The sequence below is a fragment of the Aedes albopictus genome, chromosome 3 (genome assembly GCF_035046485.1).
Source record: "Aedes albopictus strain Foshan chromosome 3, AalbF5, whole genome shotgun sequence".
In the NCBI taxonomy this organism is placed as follows: Eukaryota; Metazoa; Arthropoda; class Insecta; order Diptera; family Culicidae; genus Aedes; species Aedes albopictus.
Genome location: NC_085138.1, coordinates 9,737,876 through 9,763,874, shown reverse-complemented (window position 1 = coordinate 9,763,874; position 25,999 = coordinate 9,737,876). Strand labels below are relative to the sequence as shown.

The window sequence follows — 25,999 nt, the reverse complement described above, 5'->3', positions numbered from 1 at the left end:
AATGTATTCCCATGAATTCTATAAAAAGTTTTTTAAGAATTCCACATTTTTAGAAGTTTTGTGAAGTGAATCTGGACGAAACTGGTGTTCCTGATGGAAACCTTGTAAGAATACCTGAAGGATTCATTGAAAGAATCACAGTAGAATTTTCTGGAGGAATTTCTGTGAGAATTCTGGAAGGAAATTTTTTTTATTACAATTTCTGATGCATTTCTTCGGAAATTTCTTTTGGATTTTTTTTTTCACCAATTACTTTGAAAATCCGTGCAGCAATTCGTTACGGAATATCTTAATCTCTTCAGCAAATACTCTAAAAATTTTCTTCGGAAATTCCTTTGGGAATTCCCTAAGGATTTTTTTTCTGATTTCATTCTGCATTATTTCTAGAAAATTTCTGTGGCTATTATTTTGGAAACTGTTTCAGCTATTGTGTCGAAAATTGAGTGCGCTATCCCTTTGGTAGAAATTCTCAAGCTTTTTTTTAGGATCTCTGTTAGAAGTATCATTGAAAATTTCTGCGGCAAATCTATTGAGAAATTGTTAGGCAATTCCTTTGAAAACTTCTTTAATGTACTCTCGGCAATGCTTCAGCAATGACTTTACGAACTTCAGATTCTTATTTCTACGGAAATTTCTTCAAAAATTTTGTCTGCAACCTTTTGCTGTGTTTTAACTATTCATTTGAAAAATTATCTGATATTTACTTTGGGAATAACTTTAACACTCTTTTGGAAACTTCTTCGCCAATTCATATGGAAATTGATTGGTTAATTCATTTGGAATTTTTTTCGGCAATTCCTTTGGAATTTGTTTTGGTACTTCTTTTGATAATTTTTTGGCAATTATATACGAAATTGATTTTAGTTATGTTTTTTGAAGTTTTAATATTCTTTTGGTAATTGCTTTGGAAATTTATCAGGAAACTCCTGCGAGATTTCAGCAATTTCATTGAAAGTTTCACCGGCAGTCCCTTTGCTAATATGCCTGAAATTTACGTTTGTTTTTATTTCTATAGTTCCTTCAGAAATTCATTCGACAGGTACTTTGAAAATTCCTTAGTCAATTCGTTTGACTGACTCCGGTAATTCCTCAGAAAATTCCTTTGGTAATTCCCCTGGTTTTTTTTTCATAATTCTTTACGGAATTACGTCTGTTATGCAGCTGGTTTTTGTCTGGTTTTGCAGTTCTATGAGATACACTCTTGCGAATTAAAAAACAATATCCAAGAATTTAAAACGGAACGGTCGAAGAAAATCGCATGGAATTACCTAAGGAATTTCCAAAAAAAAAATAACCAGAGAAGTTTACAAACAATTTCCTAACAAAATCACAAAGCAATTTCTGAAAAAAAAATTTTTTAATTTTATTTCTTGAAAAAAAAACTTAAGTTTTTTTTTAATTTCTAATGAGGAGTTCTTGAATCCTTGAATAAATTGTTGGAGGAATTTCTTAAAAATCTTCGAAAAAATCTTGCTGAAGTAATTATATGAATACATGAAGAAATCCTTGCATGAAAGAATGCCCGAAAGATATGATATGAAAAAAATAATTTGTGAAATACTTGGGGACATCAGTTTAACCCTTCAGGACGCGCGATTTTGGAGATTTAAAAAAATATTATCCAACGGATTCTTTGGGACTTGAAGAACTTTTGCAGATTTTTATCGAAACAAGCGTTCTTTAAGGAATCATTGGAGGAATTTCTGAAGAAATCCTTGGAATCCTTGTGAGCATAACGTGATTTTATTGCGTTTCAATTCCTTTGTGTTGTGTTTGTGTTCCCGGTTAAATTAACTAAACAGTTTTAATTTCCGTGGGTAGAATGACAATTCAATCGATAAAATTACAGTTCACCCCGAACAAAAAAAATCCACATACAAACTTTAAATGGATTTTAAAAATAGTTCCCGGGCACCAAAAATGATGAAATTTTGGATTTCGACTATTTTTTAGATGGAGATTCCGATTATGAAATAATCGGGATACCCCAACAGAACCCGGTTCCGATTTTATTTTTTCGGAAGAATATGTGGTTCCAAAAAAAATCTTTGGAGATTTTTTGTAGTTTTTTTTTTCTGGAATCTTCTAAATTAATCCTCAGAGATATTATTGATAGAAACCCTGGTGGACTTCCTGAACAAATGTTTCGAGAAATACTCGATGAAGCCTTTGCAAGAATCTATTGAAGTACTCTGAAGTATTTTTGAAAACATCCTCGGAGACAACACTGTAAGAACTCCTGAAGGAGTGCTTATAGAAATACTGAATGACATCCTTGCATTAACGACTTGAAAGATTCTTGAAAACAAATTATTCTTCAAGAAAGATTTTTTTTTTCAAAGAAAACGGTAAGGCAATCTTTGAAGGAATTCCTTAAAGATTACTTGGTACAATTCTCAAAAAATTTGTTAAAAAAATTCGACACAATTCTTAGAAAAAATCTTACGTTCATTGATGGATTTCATTGGTTTTTTCATCGTTTTGTACAGTGCGATCAGTAATTTTCATGGGGGCCCACGAATTTTGTTTCGCACCGGGCCTCCAAATTCCTAGATACGCCATTGTAAAGTTATACGCTTTGTCTCACAAACCCGCCAATAACATGAGGTTCATCACTCTGACGTAAGAAATATTTTCAAAATGTTCGAAAAATACTATATTCAGCTTTTAATTCATTCTAAGATATTTGAAGTCGCAAGATAATCGAATTATACCTAGTAATTTCTATACTATCAAATACGACGAGCTTTGATTTTTACCTGTTATTTATAAACTGTTTTACTTTAATTGTTTTCGGAGCACGGTTTTGAAATCAACACGTGTACTTGAAAAAGTTTGATCGTCGATAGCAATTTGTGACTTTTGTTTTGTTTTTTTAGCAAAGAAACTAAAGAAATCTTAGAATGCTCAACAGTTTTACAGAAATTTTTTGAGATATTGGAAATATTGTACAGATTATTACAACTTTTCTGAAAACTTTGTTTTAATGGATCACTAAAATTGCTCAGAAGAATTACCTTCGGAATTTCTAAGAAAATTGCGCCAGGAGTTCTCTTGAAGACTTCTCCAGGGATTTATCGAAAGGTTCCTCCAGAACTTCCAAGTGCTTATCCGAAAATTATTTAGGGAATTCTTAAAAGGAGTCGTTCAGAAATTTCCTTCTTAATTGAATCCAAAAATGGAACAACACAAAGGGACAGGAAATAATTGTCACATTGCTGCTGTGTGATTTCAAAACTTGATACTGTGGTGCTATTGCTGATAAGTTGATCAATAGTACAACAATAACTAAACTTGTACTTCAACAAAACATGTTATTCTAATGTAATTTAGTTGATGAATATCAATAGCTTGATTATAACAAAATGAGATTGTCCAACAAAATTTATTATGGTAAAGCTATGCCTTGATAATTTAAAAATAACAAAACAAGATATAAAAACAGGTTATGTGATTTCGTAGTTATTAACTTGCTATTCTCATCTGCTCGGGTACTGTCTTGGTCGTTAAGTCACATTTTTTTTTGCGAAATTTGGACATTCTGGTGTATCTTCATGGTCGGACGTTATGCCATGGAAAAATGCGCCATAAAGTCCAGGGATATTATGGCCTCCGACGTTATGATACTGCGCCTTCTAACAACAGCTGTACACAGTAACTGTGTATTCATTACGTTTAAGGCGTCTAGCCAGGAAACCTCCTAATCCACTTTAGGTGCTTTGAAATGGAATATCCTTAAACTAAACTGAAGCCCCCTAAAACCACTAAAATGCCTTGAAACCGTTCAAAAACTACCGAGAGACCGACTTCCTTTAACCCTAGTCGTGCATTGGGGTCATTATGACCCCTAAACTTGCACTACGTCAGCGGGATGAACGTCAGCTAATGCACGAAGAAGGTTACATTCTACCAAATTCCTTTGAAGCCTTCTGAAACTTTTCGAAATATCTTGAATCGCCTAAAAACTCACAAGATACCCCTCCCCCTCCTTTTGTTTATAAAACTTGTCTTGTAGACTTGAACACTTTGTCGGAAATTTCACAAGCAACGAACCCCAAAAATCAAAAAATTTAATTTCATGACCAATTTCAAAGTACTCACTTGGAATCAACATTTCCATTTGTTTAATATCCCAATCTGTTTATGCTCAGATTAGTTAGCTTCAATTATTTGACAAATTTCATTGAACAGCTTGACGTCCTTGAATATATCCATCTAAAACCATTACATGTGATTAGCAGCATCAATAGCCAACGCGTAAGTTGCATAAGTGCAACGCTTTAAGGACAAACGTCTTGAAATCCCGCTTCAACAGTGCATCAGAACTTCGGACGCACAAATCTCAAGAAGAAAGCTTCAAACAACAGTGAATTTTATTATTCTGCTCTTGCTCACTTGTAATAAGCTTAAAATAAGAATCTCAGGTGCACTGATTTTGTTTATGGAGAGATTTGTGCTTTCAAAATCGTGAGTAGGTGCCAAAGTCGGCCATTGTGGCGGCCATTTTGGGATTCTAACAAGTCTGTCCTTAAAACCACCATTTAAATCTCAACAAACATGACTGCAGCACAGCAGACCACACTCGATGATGAGAGTCCAGCTCGCCGATGATGACAAAGTCTGATGTGAACTTTCCACCCAATGCGTGTAAAGTGTTGGAGCCCCCTACTGGGTATAGATAGATTGCAAACGAGTGGGCAAATTACCATCTTAGTTGTTTATCGATAGTGAAACTTGCCTAATCAAACATCTCCAACTTTGTGATGACGACGATGAAGACGACGGACGTGCTAAACGGTCCATATGTGAGAAAATCTCCCTCTCCCCGGGTGGGGGGTGATAGCCGGTGGTCGGATGGATGGATGGTTGATGCGCATCGTCGTTCGTCCAAAGGCAGTTCGAAAAGTTCAAACAAACAGACAAACAAATCATCGTGCAACGAAATGAAATCGAAATTTTCAGTGTGCGTTATCCGATTCGAACTCCGAGGATGGTGGGGAGGGGGAGTGCAAATTGAAACGAAACGGTTGGCCTGCTGGCTGTGAAGGCGAGTCGCTCTTGACCCAAAGTTTTCGGAAGCGCCCTGTCTGTCTGTCTGTTAGTCCACCAGCTTCGAACATGCTGCCAGAGCTACGGTATGAATGAAGATCACGGTGATCCACGCACTGCTGTCGGTGGCTCCCCATATGTCATACGGTTGTGTATGGTTGCAAATGAATGAAAGACCGAGGCAACGCAACGGTGGCAGCGGCACAAGCGAGCCGTCCGTTTTGTGGAAAGGTTGTTGAAGTGAAAGTTGGTTCGTTGTCGTTGTCGTCGTTGTCGTCTTCGTAGACGGGCAAAGCCGATGCCGAGAAATTTTGCGTGATTTATGATGACAAATCGGTGAAGCAACCATGAAGAATGTTGGTTTGGAGCGCGCGAAACCTATCTATCGGTAGGCAAACGTTGTTGCCTACTGGACGGATGACTGATGGAACTGGAGTTTTACTGTCGTTCATGGTAGATGGAACAATGAACGGTTGTGACATCGCAATGAAAGGGAATGAGAAACGATGTTTTTTTTGTTCTGTAGTAAAGATTAAGAGATGAACATTATATGATGAGATTAAGATATGATTAAAGACGGGCTTGGTGGTCTAGTGGCTACCGCTTTTGATTCGTATGCAGAAAGTCCTAGGTTCACTGTCGAACTGTGCCGCATTAGCTTCATATCATGACACTAATCTATCACCTTATGCCTGGCATCCATGCACCAATGTGTGAACTCTCTGCCAACCATATCCTACCAACACTCCGACATCCGCATGAATTTGTGCAGACGCAGAGGTATATTTGGTCTGCTGTGCATACGAATGATTGCAATTATCATTTCCTTCCCTTTCCCCACATTGACCTTCAACCTGACGTGGCAGGCGCCATTGTCGCCTAAAAATAGATGATCGCCAACACTCACACACTGAAGATCCCTACTGGTCCCCGGCAGATATCTCATTGGTTCCTTGTGTGATTATAGCTGGTTTGGCGATACTGGAGTAGCATCGGGTGGTCAATCAAGCTCAAGCTCAAGGAAGCTGTAGCAAAGATTAAGATATGATAAATTTTCACAAATGAAAATTATAGGGCAGAGATTATCAAAGTGATCCTTGTTACTTCTTCTTTCTCTTCTCCTTGGTGTAATGCATTATTTTGGTCAGAGCCTAGTTTTTAGCTTAGTGTTCTATGAGCATTAGTTTGTTAATTTTGCTTACTTATTACTTATTTTACAGTTTTTTTTGTTCACATGATCTTTACGTGAGTGGGATCATTTTACCTACTTTTGGCCCTGATAGCTGTTTTTTTTAGTTTGTAGACGATAGAATGAAGAGCTTATGCTGTTGTTGCTGTTGATCCTTATCAGTCGAAACATTAAAACACAGAAGATAGACGCTTAATGCCCTGTTCATCAGCAGATTGTTATATTGAGACATAGATGCTCTCAATCTCCTGCAGTTGGTTGATGTAAACATTCCTGGTTAATCACTTCGTAATCACGACTTTCTACGGCTGCTGCATCGCTGGAGAGACTACGACTTTCATGAACTATCATTAAGACATACCCAAGCAACACACATGTTATACAAAAGTTACGACAGCGCAAGTTTTGGTTGTATAGAAGTTTATTTTACGTTATTCCAACACAATGTTAGAATTACGTAAAATAAACTTCTATATAACCAAAACTTGCGCTGTCGTAACTTTATTATAACATGTGTGTTGCTTGGGTAGTGTCGGATGGTGTATAATAGAATAAATAAATAAATTATTTAAATGATAAAACTTCCTGGGATTCCTCTTAGAAATTCTCCAAGGGTTTCTCCAGGAATTCATCTGATATTTTTCAGGAATTTCTTTTGAAATTTCTCAAGGAATTCCTACGATACTTTTTCAGGGATTAATCCAGAAATTCCTCCGTGGATTCTTCCGGGGATGCTTTCAAGAATACCTTCAGGATTTCTCGATGGATTGCTCTGAGATTCCTCCATAAACTCATTCGAAATATCTCCAGGTGTTTCTATGAAATTCTTTTGAAATGTCTCCAAAGATCCAGGATTTCTACCAAAATTTTCCCAGAAATGTCTGAAAATCTTCTCCTTGAATTCCTTCGGGGATTTCTCCAGAAATAGCCCCTAGATATACCTTTGGAGGAATCTGTGGATGAATTTCTAAGAGATCTCTTGGAGAAATGCCTAGAGGAATTTTTGGAGAAAGCACTGGAGGAATTTCTGGAGCAGTTCCTGGTAGAATCTCTCGAGCAGCTTTTGAAAGAATCCCTGAGGTGTTTTTGGAGAGATTTCTGAAAGGAAAAGAAGAAACTCTTGGAACCTGTCAAGGAATCCGTGGAGGAATTCTCGTTGTGATTCCTGGAGGAATCCTTGAAGTAATCCATGGAGCATTTTCTGGAAGGGCCCTGAAAACCCCACAGAAAGAAATCCCTGGAGAAAATCTTAGAGTATTTTCAGAAGAATTCATGGAGAGATCTCAGAGGAATTCCTGGAGGAACCCTTGGAAGAATCCTTGGAGGAATCCCTGGAACAATTTCTGGAGGAATCAATTAAGGAATTTCCTAAAGGAAAGCTTCCTGGAGGAATCTCTAGAAACAATCTTGGAGAAACCCTTGGAGAAATTCCTAAAGAAATTCCCGGATGAATTCTTGAAGAAATCCACGAAGAAATCCACGAAGAAATTTCCAAAGAAAATCTTGGAGGAAACCTTGAAGAAATTTCTGGATGAACCGTTGGAGGAATTGCTGGGCATCTTCTGGAACTGGTTACAGGTGCCCATGTTCCGGAATAACTTTGATTAAATCACGGTCCGATTCTTGGAGCTTATATGTTTTTTTAAGCCAAAAAGAATGAAAACGAGATCAAAAATTGATTTTTTTGGAGTGTGTAAAAGTTATTGGCCATTTTTGACCCCTTAATGCCAAATGTATTACTTTTTTATGATGGAAACCAAAAGGAAGGTAGGGCAAGTAGCTGGAAACGTCTCACCTTCGTGGCCATGCGGTTAGCGGCATCAGTCGTCTAGGCGTTTCATAATGCCTCGGAGTGTGGGTTCAATTCCCGCACCAATCGGTGAAAATTTTTCGCCACACGGGAAATTCTCCACTGGGCCACTGGTTTTTTTTCTTTTTGCCTTGCTCGTACACTAAGTGTACTGGAAAGGCTATATGTTCACTTCAAAAATGGACTTTTTGATAGAAGGCCTGGAGGGTCGAGTCACATATACCAATCAACTCAGCTCGACGAATTGAGGTGATGTCTGTGTGTGTGTATGTGTGTATGTGTGTGCACAAAAAAACTCACGTCACTTTTTGACAGTAAACCTCAACCGATTTTAGTGCGGCTTTTTCGCTATCCCGATGAACGGAACGCGAGAAAATAGCCTCCGACCATATTGAACGGCTAGTGTTCCGGAACCGGTTCTGGGTGCCCCGCCGAAAGTGTCCAAATGTAAAAGTAAACAAAAATCATGCATGCGACACATCAAATAGCAGCTTTTTGGAAAACCTAATGAACGATTAGTGAGAAAATAGTCTCAGACCATATTTGGGACAACCGGTAGTGTTTCGGAACCAGTTCCGGGTGTCCCACCGAAATTGGTCAAATATAAAAGTGCACCAAACGCATGCGATACATCTAAAAGTGTTCAACAGAACGAAATTCTGATCGAGGCATTGAACAACTATCTGTAAATTGCATTTTTCTACACCATATCCTCTTCTTGCTCCAAATATTTTTGTGGTTCTAATTGAATAGTTTTCGAAGATTTAATAAGTAGCATTACTTTCTGTAGCATTGCATGAACTTTTCATAATTTAAGAGAAAGATTTAAGGAGACGTTCTACAGATTACAGTAGTGATACGTAACGAAACTATCGATTAAGTCTATCAAAATGGTGAAAAATTTCTATTCCAAATAATTCGTATAATCCCGTTCTTATTTTGGTCATCAGCACGGTGCCTATGGACATCTGGATTAATGGATTAAAAATCATGAAATCTGAGTCGTCGAACAGTGAAGTTGAGAGAAATTCTGAAAGTGTTCTTTGCAGGTACCTATCGGAAACGATTCAACAATATCCGAAAGTGGCCAGATCCATAGCTGGTCTGTTATGTTTTTTTTTTATCGTGGACTAAAACACTAGCCCACGAAGCCACACCTGATGGATGGACGTGAAGTGATTGAAAGGTGGAAGTAACACTTCTGAACATTTGGAGAGTAGGCAATGGGAACCAAAGTAAGGCTCTTCCCCATTTGGCATAATGTCATTTGGCATAATGTCTTTTGGCATAATGTCATTTCGCATAAAAGCCATTTGGCATAATGGCCAATTGGCATAATGACCATTTGGCATAATGGCGATTTGGCGTAATGGCCATTTGGCATAACAAGGATTATGAACATTCTTGCAAAGAAGGCTGTTCTTCTGCATTATGTCAAACGGCGTCTTGCCAAATGGTATTATGCCAAATGGGGTAGAGCCCCAAGGTAAAGGTGGAAAATGCTACGTCGGTGCAACAAAGTACGGGAATGAAACTGAACGCGACAGTATTTTAACAAAAAGGTGGTGCAGATATAAGCCCATCTCGGTTCCTTACATTCTCGGACCTGAACAGCTAACAATAATGTGAGTCGTGAAATTTAAATTCGATGTGTCTATAGGTTTTTGGAGAAACTGTAGTCAGGAAAAATTTACTTCCGCAAATGCACCATGTATAAAACACTAATAAAACCGGTGGTCCTTTACAGTCAACAAGACAATGTTTCTAGCAAAATTGAAAATTTTGCTCAATCTAACGCAAGCGTATAACATCAAAAGATAAGGCACGTTTTTCATTGCCTTCTGGGTGCCTGACAAAGACCATAAACCTTACCTACAACATTAATTGATTCGAACTCGAACAGCACTAATCCGGTTCGCTAACACACCCAATTGCTAGCGCCACCACCAGTCAGTAGCTACCGGAAGCATCCGGTTCCGCCTTGCGGAGGCTGATTTCTATTTATTCAAAAAGATATACCACCGCAGGCAGGCAGGCAGCCAGGTGTTTCATTAAATTATTGCCGACGTTCGTACCAACCTATCTACCTAATTCGATTAGTAGAGCGAATCCAACAAGAACTGCTTGTTCCCCCCGTGTTTTTTTTCTCTCTTTTTATTTCGTTTCTTTGGTTCTGACGACGGAGAAGGATGGAGTTGATATCCAAGCTCTGAGGGGGTTTATTCTCGGAACGGAAACGAACAGAAAAGGATGTATAGGCGCATAGCTACCCTACCAAGTACCGTGGACCGAGGGGAATTTGATTATTCTGGATTAATTTTTGTTATCAAGGAAGTTTGAGGAGTTTCAAATCAAGATTTTACTTCAAAGAAGAACTTTCGGTACTTCATAAGTTTTATTATCGAAGTTTTGTATATTTTGATCAAACTCAATAGTGCTTCGACAAATGAAATGAGCATTTCTGTACAATAATGTTTCAACGTAATCAAATCACCCTCATCGACGGTACCCAAAGAGAACTGACAACGGCAAATATATGAGCATTGCCGTTGCTCCGGCTGAAGTAGGAGGATCAGGAGCAAAAGCATGAATATCACGTAGAACTTTTATTGCTTGTACGGAGAAAGCTACATGTCTTATCTGCAATTTGGCCGTGTCTTTGATCACGTTAGCCACCGCACAATTAGGTGATGGAGGGGCGGCTGCTGTATTGCAGCAATTACGGCTGTCCAATAATTTGAAAACAGCTTAAGGCCTGTGGAAGATGCAATTACCGCGTTGAATGGGTGGCTAATCAACTTTCCCGAATTTATGGACCCCCTGATTCCCATCCATTTCGGTCACGATGAATTTACTGCAGGCTGTCCGCTCTTCCTTTGATCGTGTTTCACGACTATCTATACTGTCTGGCGGGCATTTTTCACCCCAATTTTGCAGTCATCCGTTATCGCCCGGGAAACAATCTATCACAGTGTAGACGTCGTCAGATCTAATCAAGGAACAGCATTACCACCGAAAAAAACAGCAGGGCTATCTACGCTAAATGGAAAGTTGGAAACTTTGGTTGGACGACTCATTGAGTATCGCGGGAGCCTAATCCAATGAAATCGAGCGTGACTCATCTCGGGAGAAAAGAATAAAACAAAAACGAAACAAAGTTATTGTTGTTTGCCTGTGCAATTCGGACGTAGGTGGCGGCAGTAGTGGTATCTATCAGACCAAAAACACGCGGCACATGCCAACACAAACTTCCCCTTTCCGGGGCTGCGGTCCTCGCTTGGAGGCGGCTAATTGGATAAGTGGATATTGAAGAGACCTCGTCCGGACCGTTTCTCTCAAATTTCGGACCCGTCGAATGAAGGTGGCGATTCGTCGCTGTTCACGCCGACTCTCCACACAACAGCTGATGAGGAAGGGTGCCTGCAGACTGCAGATTCGGCTTCTCGATTTTGGTGGTGGTGGAATCGGTGAATGGATTATGGGGGTTCGGATCGCCACCGTGTGGTCAATTGGATGCGCGCATTTGTTGTGGTAGGAAATCAAAAGCGAACACAGGCAAGTTCAATGAAATTGAAATTTTCATAAGCGAAGCTCATTGAACTTGCGATCGATCGCAGCAGAAACGGAAAGAAACAACAAGCTGTAATGGTTTGGTGTTCGGCTATTGGATAGATGCACAATTTTACACAGTACCATCATCACTCATCAGTGAAACCCTAATTCTTTATAATTGCAGCCCATGCTTCATTATTTCATAATAGGGGCTTTCTATAAAACAATGCACAACTTATAAAAAATGTTAAGTACCCTATGTGAAAGCATTTCTAAGAGATTCTTTAAAAGTTGCAGAAAATAAGTATGAAATCCTTACAAACTAATTAGAATCATGCTCTTTTACGACCAACTTAATTTCATGCATTTTTGCATGAACGTTGCCCAGTATTCATGGTCCATACTTAAATACTTGACTGAGCATCCATGATGGTGCAGAGGGCCGAATTGAACGATCTCCACTTACGCTCCCGAATATCTGTAACGGAACGGCAAATTTCCAATGTATGGGGCTCGTTGCAGTTGCTGGTTCCGGGTCATTTGGCCGAACGCCATTTGGCCGAAAATGTCATTTGGCCGAACGCCATTTGGCCGAAAATGTCATTTGGCCGAACGCCGTTTGGCCGAATGCCGTTTGGCCGAAAAAGGATGATGAACTTAAGTGCTCTTACCGCTGTTGCCTGTATCATTATAGTTCGAAAGAACAGCCTTTGATTCAAAGAAGGAAAAATCTCTGACAAAAATATTCCCAGTTTCAACGCCAACTAATCTCTTGATGGTAAAACTTGAAAGAATAGCCTATGACTGAAAGAAGGAAATATTTCTGATAATCATATTGGCAGCTAGAATTTTGCCCACGCCTCCAAATCCTTTTGATAATAATTCGGCCAAACGGCATTCGGCCAAACGACCCTTTCGGCCAAATGGCATTCGGCCAAATGGTCGGACACCGCAGTTGCTCATAATGAGTGCACAACGGTGACAATGGAAGTGTACTAAAACGCACTTTTCTTTCCAAAAATCTAGAAAAATGCAGAACGGCAAGAACGGCAAAACGAACCAAAAACATGGCTTCTTCTTTTTGCTGTATTTCATGATTACTGCAATATGTTTACGCCAGTTGGATGATCGAAGTTTTTGGTAAAATTCTGTATAATCAATCTTACAGGATTTCTACGCATATATTTCATCCAGAAAGTACTTCAAACGTCATAGTACCAAAGTATTCTTTAGGAAAAATTAAAAAAAAAAAATCCGGGATTCTCCAGTGAAAAACAAAAACATCTTTACGGGTTTCATGAAAAAAATCCTCCAGATAATTCTTCCAAGACATTTCCTTCACGAATTTATACCGGGAAGCTCTTCCAGGAATTCTTCCCGGGATTCATCCACGAGTTCCTCCAGTAATTCCTACCAAGATTCCTCCAAAAATTCATACAAAGATTCCTCAAGAAATACCTCACGAGATTCCTCAATAACTTCTCCAGGAATTCCTTCCGGGATTGCACCAGAGATTTATCGAGGAATTCATTCCGGGATTTCTACAGGAATTCCTTCCGGGATTGCACCAGCGATTTATCGAGGAATTCATTCCGGGATTCCTCCAGAACTTTCTTCCGGGATTCCTCCAGAACTTTCTTCCGGGATTCCTCCAGGAACCCCTTCCGGGATTCCTTCAGGTATTCTTTTCGGGATTCGTCCGGGAATTCCGGATTTTTTTCTTTCAGGATTGCTTCAGAAATTCCTTCCAGGATTCCTTCCGGGATTAATTACGGGATTCCTCCTGGTATTCATTCCGGAATATCTTCAAGAATTCATTCCAGGATTCTTTCAGAAATTCCTTCCGGGATTCCTTCAGGAATAACATCCGGAATTTCCTCAGGATTTCCTTCCGAGATTCCTTCAGGAATTCCTTCCGTGATTCCTTCAGGAATTCCTTCCATGATTCCTTCAGGAATTTCTTTCGGGATTCGTCCGGGATTTCCTGATTTTTTTTTCCGGGATTCCTTCAGTAAATTCTGCTGGGATTCTTCCAAATATTCTTTGCGGGATTCCTTCAAGAGCTCCTTCAAGAATTTCTCCTAAAATTCTTTCCGCTATTCCTGTAGAAATTCATTACCGGATTTCTCTGAAAAGTGCTTTTGGCATAAATTTCTCTCCAGGATACTCTCCGAAGCTCCTTCTAAGATTACTTGAAACATATCTTCCGAAGTTTTTTCAAGAATTTCTGGGGAATACCCGAAAGAAATTCGTAGAGGAGTCCCGAAAGGAATTCCTGATGAAATCCCGGAAAAGTTTCTGTCGGAATCAAGAAAGAGACTTCTGGAGGAATATTGGAAGGTATTTTTAGAGGAATCACGAGTGAAATTCCCGGAGGAATTCCCGGACAAATTCCTGAAGGAACTCCTAGACGAATTCCTGAATGGAATTCCTAGAGGAATTCCTGGAGAAATTCAAAGAGGAATTCCTGGAGAAATTCCTGGAGGAATTTCCGGAGAAATTCTTAGAGAAATGCTTGGAGAAATTCCAAAAGGAATTCCTGGAGAAATTCCTGAAAAAAGTCCTTGAAAAATTCATAGAGGAATTCCATAAGGATTTTCTAGACGAATTTCTTGAGGGATTTCTAGAGGAATTCCAGGAGAAATTTCTAGAGGACTTACTTGAGGAATTTCTCGAGTTATTCCTGGAGGAAATTCTAGTGGAACTTCTAGATAAATTCCTGAAGGAATTTTTAGATGAATTCCCTGTGGAATTCCTAGAGGAATTCCCTGTGGAATTCCTAGAGGAATTCTTTGTGGAATTCCTAGAGGAATTCCCTAAGGAATTACTAGAGAAATTCCTAGAGGAATTCCCGGAGAAATTCTTAGAGAAATGCTTGGAGAAATTCCAAGAGGAATTTCTTGAGAAATTCCTGAAGGATTTTTTAGTTGAATTCCCTGAGGAATTCCTAGATAAATTCCCGGGGAAATTCTTAGAGAAATGCTTGGAAGAATTCTAAGAGAAATTCCAGGAAAAAATTGTAGTGGAGTTCCTGGAGGAAATTCTAGAGGAATTTCTTGAGCAATTTCTTGAGAAATTTCTGGAGGAATTCCTGGAGGAATCGCTGGAGAAACTCCCGGAGAAATTCCTAGAGGAATTCCTGGAAGGAACTCCTGGAGGAATCTCGGAAGGAACTCCTGGAGGAATCTCGGAAGCAACTCCAGGAGAAATTTAGAGAAATTCCTGGAGAAATTCATAAAAGAATTCCTGGAGGTATTTCTAAAGGAAATACTGGAAGAACTTCTAGAGGAATTCTTGGAGAAATTTCCAGAGTTATTATTATTATTTTATTATAGAGATTTTTAGTCCCAGGCTGGTTCATCTCTTAGCTTTTAGAATAATTCTTGGAAAAATTTCTAGAGGAAATTCTGGAGAAATTCCTAGAGGAATTCTTGGAGGAACTCCTGGAGGAATTTTTGGGTAAATTCCAAGAGAAATTTTTAAAGAAATTTCTAGAGGAATTTCTGGAGGAATTCCTAGAGGAACATTTGTAGGAATCCCGGTAGAAACTTCTGGAGGAATCTCGGAAGCATCTCTTGGAGGAATTTCTAAAGGAATTCCTGGAGCAATCCCTAGAGGAACTTTTGGAGGAAGCCCAGAAGGAACTCGTGGAGAAATTTTCAGACCAATTCCTGGAGAAATTCCTAAAGAAATTCCTGGAGAAACTCCTGGAGAAATTCCCGGATAAATTCCTAGAAAAATTCCTGGAGAAATTCTTTGATAACTTTTTGGAGGAATTGCAGAAGGAACTCCTGGAGGAATTCGTTGAGAATTTGCTGGAGGAATTCGTAGAGAATTTCCTGGAGAAATTCCTTGAGGAAGTCCAGGAGAAATTCCTGAAAGAAACTCCTGGAGAAATCCCAAGAGGAATTCCTGGAGAAATTCCTGAAAGAAATTCCTGGAAGCAACTCTTAGAGGAATCCTGGAAGGAATTCCTGGAGAAATTTCAAGAGGGACTCCTGAAAAAATTGCAGAAAAAATCCTTTAGAAATTCCAAGAGAAATTCCTTGAGGAGAATTCCTTGGAGAAATTCCAAGGGGAGTTCCTGGAGAAATCCCGGAAAGAACTCCTGAAGGAATCTCGAAAGCAACTCCTGGTGAAATTCAAAGAATTCCTTGATAACCTTTTGGAGGAATCACAGAAGGTACTCCTAGAGATATTCGTAGATAATTTCCTGGAGGAAATCCTGGAAGGAATTCTTGGAGGAATCCCGGAAGGAACTCCTGGAGGAATCTCGGAACCATCTCCTGGACAAATTCATGGAGAAATTCCTGAAGAATTTCTTGGAATTCTTCGATCACCTTTTGGAGGAATCCCGGAAGGAACTCCTGAAGGAATCTCGGAAACAACTTTTGGAGAAATTCATAGAGAAGTTTTTGTGTTTCGTGTTCTATTTCAACCTGTTAATATTTCCCTAAGAGAAATGCACATTTATAGTGCTCTGGAGTAATAGGGCATTTTAAGATATCATCTGTCTCTTATTGATGGCCTACATTCAGGTCATTTCGTGCTCTGAAATTAACTAGAAGACTTCCCTAATAGAGACATCAAAGTGTAGATTCAGCATGCCCCCTTAGGATTAGGAATTCCTAGACAAAACTCATGCTATGAAAGCAACTAATGCTGCGAACAAAAGGCCACCTGCCAGAGAAAATACGATTACAGGATTGACTGATGGACCAACAACGTTAATGAAACCTCTTCATCCTGTCATCGGAAACTGTTGCCCACTAGGATAACAGGGCAAAATACATGTTCTGTGTTGTGTCTGTCCTTTTGTGATGTCGTAATTTTGTTACGCATTTGTAGTGCTCCACTATAGATGTCATCTTTCTAATATGCATTTGTAGTGCTTCATTGTTTTTTCGTAAGATGACGCCCAACCACAAATCCCAAGCGGGCATTGTAAATAGTATAAATATGTACAGCAGTAGTATAAGGCTAGGTTAATGTTTAGTTATAGAGAACTTTGCGTCGCGATCGTGACGGCTGATGGTAATAGAAAGCTTGCCTGTTCTGCACAACTACGTTGTGAAGCAAGATTTCATTTCTTTTGTGTTTAGTTTATTTAGGTAATCCTAGATCGATAATCCAATGATGGAATTTTTCTGATCGATTTGGAGTTTTTTGTTTGAGTTTGTACAAGATCGAAAATCCAATATGTGATATTTTAATATGCATTTGTAGTGCTTCATTGTTTTTTTCGTAATAAAATACATAGCATTCTTTGATCACTTTTTGGAGGAATCGCCGAAAGATCTGTTGGAGGAATTCGTAGAGAATTTCCTGGAGAAGTTCCTAGAGGAAGTCAGGGAGAAATTTGTAGAGGAATTCCTGGATTTTTTTTAGAAGAATTCCTGAAGAATTACGAGAGGAACTTTTGCTGGAATCCTAGAAAAAATCTCCTGGAGGGATTCCGGAAGGAACTCCTTGATGAATTTCGGAAGGAGTTTCTTGAAGAAACCTAGAAGGAATTCTTGGATGAATCTCGGAAGGTACTCCGGGAGAAGTCTCAAAAAAAACTTCTGCAGAAATCTCGGAAGGACCTTCTTGGAGAAATCGTGTGAAAAATTCTTCAAGGAATAATAGAGGGGAGCCTTGAAAGAAACTCCTGAAGCATCGGTTCCCAAGCTTGAGACTCGTGACCCCTTAGTTTGACATTATCTCGCATTCCGGAGAACAAACGAAGCGTGCTCGCATGCGGTTGGGAGGTCGCAAAACTATGTTTGAGAAGCTGTCTTGAAGGAATATCTGGAAGGAACTTCTGGAGGAATCCCAGAAGAACTCTTAGATGAATCTCGAAAGGAACTCGTGGGGCACTTCCGGAAGTAACTCAAGGATAATTCTCAGTAGGAATTTCAGGAGGAATCTCGGAAGGAAGTTCTGGAGGAATTCCGGAGGAATTCCGGAAGAGACTCCCGGAAGGATCTCGGAAGGAACTCCTGAACAAATCTCAGAAAAAACTCCCGGAAGGAACTCCTAATAAAATCGTTGAAGGAATTTCTGGGATTCCAGAAGGAACTCCTTGAGAAATCCCAGAGGGGATCCCTGGAGGAATCATGGGAGGCACTTCTGAAGGAATCCCGGATAGAACCCCTGCATGAATCTCGAAAGGAGCTCATGGAGAAATCCCAGTAGGTACTTCTGGAGGAATCTGGGAGTTTTGGTAGGCACCCCTGAAGGAGTTTTGAGTTGAATCTCGCAAGGAACTCATGGAGGAATTTCTTGAGGAATCATGTGTGGAGTTTCTGTAGGTAGGAATCATGGAAGGAATGCGATTGTATAACATTTCGCCGAAAACCATTTCGCGGAATTCCTTTTTGCGGTGTAACATTTCGCGGAATGACATTTCGCGGAATGACATTTGGCGGAATGAACCATTTCGCGGAATGCACCGTTTCGCCGAAACCATTTGGCAGAATGTATCGTTTCGCGGAAAATCGTTAATAAGAGCAAACAATTTAACTTATCGAGAGACAACATCATGATGTGATTCAAAATTCAAATCAGCACATGAAAAATGGAATACTTCATATCAAAAATTCATTTTTGTAGCAGTATACTTTGAAAGAACAGCCTATGTATGAAAGAAGGGAAATTCTGTGATATCTGTTAAAAACAGTGTTTGTTTGAAAGATGGCAAAACTTATTATACAAAAAAGGAGATTTTTTCTAATATCTATTACAACAGTTTGAGTGAGTTAGAACATACAAAAAATAAAAATAGAAGAGAAATCTGGTAAAGTTATCACTAAGGAATGTTACTTGGCTTAAGGGCTACGCGGTCGCACTGTATACAAATAGCATCATTTTACATAATTACAATGCTTTCAATCGATAAAGATGAAAGTGTGGAAGCTGATAAGCAGATTCAGTTCCTGAATTATGATTATGGGTCATTAGGCCGAAAGAGATTACCGTCTACCCCCGTTGGTTTGACCCCATCTAATCTGAACACTTTTTAATTTGACCCCCGCTAATCTGCATATCATTCAAACTAAAAATGGTTCAAACGTCATTCTGCACATAAAACGGGGTGAAACGGAACGCAGAATCAAAACAAAACAGCAAAAAGGGTTACTATCAATGTGTTTTTCGATGCCCACAGGGTTACTAGAAGTTCAAATCAAAAATAAACCCCGTTGGTTTGCATGAGGTGTCGTTCAAGCCAACGGGGGTAGACGGTACACTGAATGGACGTTGGGCCAAACAATCATTGGGCTGAATAGATGTTAGATCAATAAGATAAAAGAAAGATCAAAAGAACATATCTCCCTCAAAGTTAGCAATAAGACTGCCAATAGATAACTCCAGTGCAACTTGAATGAACAGCCCTTGTTTCAAAGAAGGATAAACCTCTAACGTCGGCAGCCTGGCCACCAAAAACCTCACCAACAGTGTTACTCTAAAGAACAGCCCATTTTTGACAGAATGAAAAATCTCAGATAAGTTAGCAGTTTCAGTTTGGTCTCTAGTCAATATTTTTAACAGTAAGCTTGAAAGAACAGCCTATTATCAAAAGAAGGTCAAATCTCCTATAGAGTTATCAATTTGATCATTAAAAACTACACACCACATGAACAGCCTTTGAAGAAAAGAAGGTAAATGATGAACATTTTAACAATTCAGTCTCCAAACAACAATGTTATTGGGAAGAATAGACTTATTTTAAGGAAATCAAAATCTCTGATTTTGCCTAATGTCTATTCCCAAGCAACACACTTGGACATTAATAAGTTCCTGTAATTTATATGCAACTACATTGAAAGTTATGCCATTTGAACCAATCATCTTATTAACGACTAAATTGCAACCAAAAAAGCGCAAGAGGTGGAGCCAATATAAAACATCCATTCGTGAGACAAACGGTTTTAATACGCAATCGAATTATAACCAAGATACAACTTATAGTCGACTTAAAATATGGTGACCGATTCGACAACTAGTCAGCTAGTCACCACATTCGTCACTGCCAGTTATTATGCATCAACAGTTTCGTTCATGTGATTAATAAATTGTGTGCATAAATATACAGCCAATAAGGCTGACCGAGAACGTCAATTTGTGTGCCGTTCCAGATTTATCGGTAAGTTACGCATTTTAGCTCCGTATTCTCAACGCGCCTCAGTCTACCTATCATTTTGCGAGTGAAAATTTAGGCATTTGTGGTAAAAATTAACTCGCCATATTGCTTTGACGGAGTGCATTTCAGCAGTTTATTTAATGCACCCATAAAATGTTGAAAATTAATTTTAGAATTTAGAAAGATACTATTTGCTGAATCATGTCTATGGGAATCCGTATTAACGTGGTACACAGAACCGCCAAACTACCAAAAATTGTATTCTTTTGACGCAATCCTATAGTTCGGCCCAATAAGTCAACATTTGAGTGAATCGATTAAACACACGCAAGGTAAATTGCCTTTACCTCCAACTAAAAATATACTCAAGAGTAGGTAAGTTCAACCCAAGGCCCCCTTCATTCAACCTAAATTTGGGGAAATCTACATTTACCCAAAATTGGCTTATTGGCCTCAAGGACCCCCTTTGGATAGACGCATCTCTGTTTATTTACGACAACATCTGTGGGGGAGAGAGAGGAAAAACAACCTAATTTTGGGTAACTAATCAATTTGATAAACTCATTTTAGGGTAAAATCGACCCAAAATAAGGAAGTTTGAATTTTCCGTGTAGGACATAAATAACCAAAAAAGAAGACACTTGGGGACTTAGACACACAGACACTTCCCATTTACGTCGGCAAGAGGCTGTCCATTTTTTACGTACCGAAAATTTCACGTTTTTTTGTAAAAAATGTAAACCCATTGTAAATTTTTTCGTGGGAAACTCCTAATATTTTTGTAGGTTACGTTAGATTTTTCAAAACCCCATATATTAAAATCTTCCCAGTGAGTGCTAAGTACCAGTCATTCAGTACTGCGAAAATGAAGCAGATTTTTTTTTCATTGGGTCAATATTATACTTCAAATCAGATTTTTTTTCTATTTTACCACTTTAATTTTATAAAATTTGGAATATGTCGATAAATATATGAAGAAAAGGTTATATTTTATTTGTACATGATTTCGTTATTTTTAAAACATTTTGGTTTTTTATAGTGCATTTTATATTTTTTGTGAACTGAAAAACATTTTGCCACACATTTTGGAACTTCTATCTCTCCTGTCATATTGTTCGTTATGTTCTAAATAAGTTCCAGGTGCAACATGTTTATAACAACCAGAATCAATGTTTTGGTTGATTTGGTTTGTAAACGGTTGTAACTAAGATTCGTTGAAACAATCAGATTATACATCAGTCACAAATTGGTTTCGCAAGTTTCGACTAATGGTGATGTTTGTTTTCATTTTGCTAGTTGTTATAAAACTGTTACACCTCAGTTTGGCATTAACAACAGGATTTTAATAGGTTTTAATTTTGTTTGTTTCATGAAAACTCAGTTGCAACATGTTTGCAACGATGATCATTTCCATTTTAGTTGCAGGTGCTACTTGGGTTTGGCCTCATTTCCATTCGACCTAAAGACATTCGGCCTGACGTTCAGAACTCTCAAGAACAGCCTACGAATCAAAGAAGGTAAAGTTTTGTTCAGAAAAGTGACAGATTTAACATCAATTAATAGTACAATCGTAGAGCTGAGGTGTTTATGATTGCGCATGAATCGGTGATAAGGCTTGTAAAGTTTAGCAGAGAAAATAATGTGTTATTCCATTATTATTTGTATAGTATTAAATTCCGCGAAACAGTACATTCCGCGAAAAGTAGTTCCGCGAAATGGTATTCGGCGAAATGATGCATTCCGCGAAATGTTACACCGCGAAAAAAAAATCCGCGAAATGGTATACAACCAAGGAATGCCTGGGGGAGTCTCGAAAGAAACTCCTAGTGGAATCCCTGGGAGGAACTCCTTGATTAATCTTGGAAGGAATACCCGAGAGTATCCCACAAGGAATCTTAGAGAGGGAAGAAGAAGGTGGTATAATTATTGGACCAAGCTCGGAAGAAATTCAAAGATGAATAGCGGATGACACTGCTTCAGGTATTCCAGGAGGAATTCCAAAAGAAATACTGTTTACATACCTCCTAGAATCCCAAACAGATTTCTCGCAGGAACTTCTGGAGGAATACCGTCAAATTTCTGGCGGTAAACCAGAAAGAATTTTAGTGGAATACAAGAAGGAAGTCCTAGGAGTTTCTCATAGAGATTTCCCAGAAAAACCTCTGGAGTTTTTCGAGTTACTGTCTGAGCTGCACCATCATGAGCTGCATTGGCATCACTGCCAACAATTAGTAGCGAAAGGAGTTTTGATGTGTAAGGTATGCGCACAGCAAAATCTGGCCAAAGAAAATCAAGCAGTAATAATTCATTCCAACTTGTTTCCAAACCAAAAGCAATTCATCGTAAAAAAGCATTAATTTACTTTAAATCAACATCAAGACATTGCTGATTTGACTTGTTATATCCGTCATCTCGAGTTTTGAGCTTGAGTCCTTCCGTAAAGTTTTGCACAGTACCTTCGACCGCATGCCAAGAAATTTTTACCACCTTTGTGTCAAAATCAATCTTATTTTTCGATGAAAGCTGTCGTTTTTGACATTTTTTGAAGGTTCCAATTCACGGTTACTCAATATTTTTCAATTGGGTTGAGTTTTGAAGTGTATGAGATTTTACGTTTTTTGGAAAAATGCAGTACAATTTCTACATAGTTTTCTGCATACAAACGCAAGCATTCTCCGCCAAAAACAGGGGACAAAAATCAATTCAAATCAATACACAATATCTAAGCTTTTGAATAAGGGGTGCCAGCCATTTTTCCCGACATTTCCCGTAGTGAAAAAGATGATTTGCTGTACATATATTTCTAAAAGTTCGGTTTTTCAAACCACAAATTCATATTGTTGACCAAACTATGTATTTCTTGCCAAACTTCGATTTTTTCTTGCTCTTAAGGACAAGGTATTTGGAGTACATTGCTCAAAATTTCTAGAGCACCGTTTTTAAGAAATGTTGAACGGATTTAGATTAAAATGCATCACGCCGTTGACAACCACTGAACAATTAGCGTGATGCATTTTTATCCAAATCCGTTCAACGGTTCTAAAAAACGGTGCTCTAGAAATTTTGAGCTATGTACTCCAAATACCTTGTCCTTAAGTTGATCTGCAACCTTTCCAGGTTGTAATGATGTATAGCACCGAATACTTGAAAGCTAACTTAGGTCTGCGGGGACGGTCGCTTTAATGTACATTGTCAGATTTTCAGCACGTTTGTGCAAAAACTTTTCGAGGACTTCTTGTTCCCTTGACTCTATTTTAAACACAACGTCAAAATATATCCCGAAGTAAATATTTTTCGATTCCTTACACAATAAGCTTTCATTTGCGCCAGAGATTGCCACGATTCGTTGAAAATAGAGAAATTTCTATCCAAAATGCGGTGGCTAGATTTTGCTGTGTGCATACCTTACTACACGATAATTTGTTTGAAAGCATCCCTGGGGGAAGGTCCATCATGTCATAATTAAAACGAAAAATGGACGTATTTCTTGTTGATGTTTCCAGCAGATACATAAAATGTGATAGCACATACATCAGATCAGATTGATAATTCAGAGACGAGTGTAGCAACGATTCACCAACCAAACAAGTACACATGCTCGAGGCATGACACTCGGTGTTTGGTACTTCACGGGATGAGCTAACAGCTACGGTCTAATCAGATCCTCCTATAATCATATATTTTTAGATATGCCAAACATTTAGTCGCAAAAACACTATGGATTAGGAATTACCTGTTTAGAAGACCCCTACCACACCGGATCAGATGGTCCATATTGATATTCTTAGCCAATAAGGCAATTGCTATCGGCACTACATAGCTCTCTCGGCTGAACGAGAAAAAAATATTGATTGCTTGTAAGGATCGTCTGTATTCTTAACTGGAGACTTCATTAATAAAGACTGCGTAGCCACTAAAAATCTCCAGTTAATATTGATGATAAACATCATACGAACTCAAATATTTGACAAAAAAGCCTGCTCTTGTTCATTCAACATCATCACAGTTTTCATCTGAGATCGCTTATTACCAATTGATCATTTTTGCATCCAAATATCACGTGATTCTCTTTGACCAAAAATGTCCAGGTAAATTGCGAAAGGTTTCTTCCGAGAATCGAACCCAGACACCCTTAATGAATATCCGCGCGTTTGCTGCTTCAGATTCATGAGCCATCAAATCATTTAGACGTCTCTTCAAGCCATCAACAACCGCCCACATAACTTTCTCTTCGTGCTTTTTTTCTTCCTCATTGCGTTCAGCCCTTTCGATAAAAGTTACACACTTCATCAAATGGCCATCAATAAGGTGAACAAATTCAGTTAACTTTCTTCATTATCACCCGGGAATGGAAGCAACTCAGAAGAGCCAGGTAGGTACTCAACGGCAGAATGAGCGAGCAGCATATTTACGTCGACGCTTTAATCGCCTACTTGGTTCCGGAATGTCAAGTGCCAGCCATCCAGCGGTGTGCTTCCGTTGCTAGATGGGCACTTCTCCAGCTCGACTACTACGATACTACATACTACAAGCGATGATGGCGACAGCCAGCAGCGATGATGTTGACAGGTAAAAGTGGATATAAAATATCGCACTTAAGGGTTGCTTCAGGGAGGAAGCGCGCAACTTAAGGCAACACACATTTGCGACAAACTGTGATACATAATAGCTAGGTACCACCACCGAGTGCCATGCCGCCCGCCTGGTAGGACGAAGGAAACAGCCTCGCAAAAAAAGCTGTGAAAAGCGTGAAAAACGGGCGCAAACTTTGGTGCATCTCATGAATGGATAAACAGCTGGCCGTTGGAAAGCGTTGGCTGGATCAGGTGGTAGAGGGGCGGGACCAAGTGTAGGACTTGGAGAATTTATGAGTTTTACGCTGTTTATTTATGCAATGAGGGAAAATTGCATTTGCTCGCCCCTTGGAAAGTTGCCACTTGAATGCGCTTTTGTACGGAAAGGAAGGAAACTTGGCGACGACTGGCTAGGCTGCAACTAGGACTAGCTATATCTATATATGGCGATCCGTGTGTATAGATAAGCAAACAGATGGGGCCTCATAAAAATTGTTCGCAGCTGGAACGAAAGCGGAGAAATTGCTGAGAAGGACGTCTGTCATAGGCAGCTGAAGGAATACGCGGAAGGAAATGTACGATGCAACTAAAATCTGTTCGAATGAGTGTAATCGAATTCAAAGAGGAATTTCCGAAGGAATTCTAGGAGAAATCACCGAAGAAATTCAAGAAGGAAATCCCGAACAAATTCCAGGAGGAATACCATGAGGAATTTTTGAAGGCATTTCAGAAGGAATCTCCGAAGAAATTCTTAGAGAAATCACTAAAGGAATTCCAGGAGGAAACCCCGACTGAATGTCAAGAGGAATCTCCTAAAGAATTTCAGGAGGAATCCATGAAGAAAGTCTACACACTTAAATTCATAAATTGATCTCTGTAAACGGTTTACCGAGAATCCAACAGCTGATATCTCGGTAAAATATTTACTGATTCTCGGTAAAATGTTTACCGAGATTTCGGTAAACCATTACCGAGTCTCGGTGAACTTTGCCGAGATCTCGGTAAAAAGTTGGATTACCGAGATCTCGGCAAAGTTTTAACGACATCTCGGTAAAACTTTTACCGAGATTAGCATTAGCATTAGCATTAGCATTAGCATTAAGCGAGTCACACAAATTCGTAGGTGGTACAGTCCTAGACCGCTGTTATGAGGGTTGCCTCCTTCCCGTCTGAACCAAAGCACAAAGATTTGGGACTAATCTCTGACTCTTGGACAAGACTGACGCAATCCTCCAATGGTCGAGCACTGTCCTGGCCACGTCCTTGCGACTGCTGAGGAATGGGAAAGGATGGTTAGTTTTGGACACCTATGAAAAATGTAGACAACTCTACGATCTCTCAGGCCTAGGTGTCACGGGAATTTGGGTGTTGTTGGTGGAAGGGTAAACTCCATAGGATACGCTTGGTTAACGTTCAGGCACACCATTGTTAGACTGCTTCGAATCAGTTGTCTGCCCAATTCATCCTCGTCATCTTGTTGGCATTTGGTCGAAATACTAGATTCTTCGGTTGATAATCTGAAATATAAAATAATATTAACATCGTACGTCAAATAAGCTACAAATTAGTGATACGCTCGCCACAGTTACATATTTTAAAAATATTATTTATATCGTACGATACATTTACCTGGATCCTTCTGAAATAAAATGTTAATTAGCAGTACATTGAAACACAAATACTACAAAACACAAAAAAAGAGC

The 25,999-nt window shown here is 39.0% G+C and overlaps 1 protein-coding gene across 8 annotated transcripts in view; it reads left to right on the top strand.

Moving 5' to 3' along the window:
* The window catches only part of LOC109425466 (uncharacterized), a 395,602-nt gene that overhangs the window by 92,491 nt on the left and 277,112 nt on the right, over positions 1 to 25,999 (top strand). The gene's annotated exons all lie outside the window — the stretch shown is intronic.